This window comes from Engraulis encrasicolus, chromosome 1, assembly GCF_034702125.1.
Source record: "Engraulis encrasicolus isolate BLACKSEA-1 chromosome 1, IST_EnEncr_1.0, whole genome shotgun sequence".
Taxonomy (NCBI): Eukaryota; Metazoa; Chordata; class Actinopteri; order Clupeiformes; family Engraulidae; genus Engraulis; species Engraulis encrasicolus.
The window spans coordinates 60064314-60066813 of NC_085857.1; positions in this window are offsets into that span (position 1 = coordinate 60064314).

Genomic DNA, 2500 nt, shown 5'->3' on the forward strand with positions numbered 1-2500 from the left:
TCACACCACAGGAAATTCACTGCATTATGGGCATTTTAATCCTTTTGTATACATGACTGACATCTGAGCTCATGCTAACTTGATAATGATATTGTGTTTAATCGTAATAGTGTGTTTTCATTCATAAAAAAACTTTTTTTCCTTCTATAAGAGCAGTCACACCACAGGACACCATAAAATGAACCTAAGCATTGCGTGACAGAAACATTGCAATATGAAGATATATTAAGAGGTTAATAGTAGTGGTGTCAACAATGATCGATTCGGCGATCCGAATCGATGCGGAGCATGGACGATCCAGAATTGATCTGGCAAGTTCTAGAATCAATTCAGCATTTTTTTTAAGTTTCAATTACTTCCATGGATATTTCGGGAGCAAATGAATGTTAAATTAAATAAAAGCACTTCAAAACATTGCAAGACTGATACAGACTGATACAGAAAACAGCCAATAAATTGTTGCTCAGTATCTGATTACTTGTATTGCCTCATCATGGCTGATTAAACATTTGCTTTGCGTTCAGTAGAAATGTAATGCATTGCAATGCATTGTAGAATTGAATCGGATCGGATCGGATCGGATTGAATATAATAGAATCGAATCGAATCGGATCTACTACCTCCCGAATCGTGGTCGAATTGGATCGTGAGGGCAGTGCCGATCCAAAACCACTAGTTAATAGTCACCTTAAACTTCATCAGCACTCTACAATAACTGAGGTACTGACTGGTTAGGAGCCAGTCTTTAAGACCCTTGTAGTTGGCCTTGCAGCTGCCCGTTCACAAACATTGACATACATGTCACCCCACAGGACGCAATTTGTGTCACCAAATTGAACTTGTAGTTAATATTACTGTCTTGAGTTTTTTTCACATTCACATATCTTAATATAAAGTTAATATTTATGCAATCATGCCAAATGCTTCATATATTATTCAAAATGTTGTTGGTTAATTTATATATATACTATAATATTCCAGGTTTCATTAATGTTACAGTCACACCGCAGGATATTTGACATATAAGCCTTTACATAAATCTTAAAAAAATGCTTTTTCTCATCTAAGACTAATTTGAAACATAATGTACCACAACTTCTTTCACTGACATTTGTTTTTTAAAGGAAAAATAACAGTTTTGTAGGTTTTTAACCAATGTTACGAAAAAACAAGGCGTCACGTCAACCACCAACATGAAGATGGCAACACACTTTACAGTGAGAATGAAGAATGAGAAATTACCAACCAGTGTCCAGTGTACTTGGGCCAAGTAACTTGGCCTATTCTTCTGACTCCTTATCTCTTCATGGTTTAGCTAGAAATGAGAGATTCAAAAGTTACTCAAAACTATCCTCCGTACTGATCAAGCAAATCCTTTATCCTTGTCCAAGCACCCCCAGACATAGGCCTACAGTATATGTGTGGGTTGTGTGTGGTGTGTGTGTGTGTGTGTGTGTGTGTGTGTGTGTGTGTGTGTGTGTGTGTGTGTGTGTGTGTGTGTGTGTGTGTGTGTGTGTGTGTGTGTGTGTGTGTGTGTGTGTGTGTGTGTGTGTGTGTGTGTCTTCAGGTGGTTCAGTTGTTATTAAACATTAACATGTGTGCAGCAATGCTGTTTTGTGTGTGTGTGTGTGCGTGTGTGTGTGCGCTCGCGCGTGTGTGTGCGTGCGTGCGTGCGTGTGTGTGTGTGTGTTTGTGTGTGTGTGTGTGTCTTCAGGTGGTTCAGTTGTTATTGAACAGTAACATGTGTGCTGCGATGCTGGAGCCCAAAACATCTGATCCAAATGGGATCAACATCACTCCATTACACCTGGCAGCCAAGAACGGACACATAGACATAATCAGGTACACACACAGACACAAACACAAACACAAACACAGACACAGACACAGACACAGACACAGACACACACACACACACACACACACACACACACACACACACACACACACACACACACACACACACACACACACACACACACACACACACACACACACACACGTCATGATTACTCTGAACCTACCACACTTGTACTATGGCTTACTATGGTATTACTATGATTTTTATGTAGTAAATGTCATGATAACACTGCCTTTACGAAAACCGACCATGGTTGTAATGCAGTAACCATGGTTATATTATGGGTTTCATGTAGTAGCCATAGTTCTACCATGGTACTTTGTATGTCATGGTTACTCTAAGTACTCTGAACCAACCCTATTCTCACTGTACAGTAGCTGTCATAGTAGCCCTTACAAAGATGAACCATGGCTCTACTATGAAAACTAACCAAGGTTTTACAATAGATTTACCATGGAATATAGTTTTAGGGTAACCTTGACATCCAATGATTCGTGAATATAGTATACTCTTTGCCATAAACCATGGTTTCCCCCAAACCTTTTTTTTAAACCATGGTCGCCCACCCCCAAAAGCCATTAACCCCTTAAGACACGGCTTTATGAATTTGTTGTTACCAGTATGGTAATGACCAAGTCG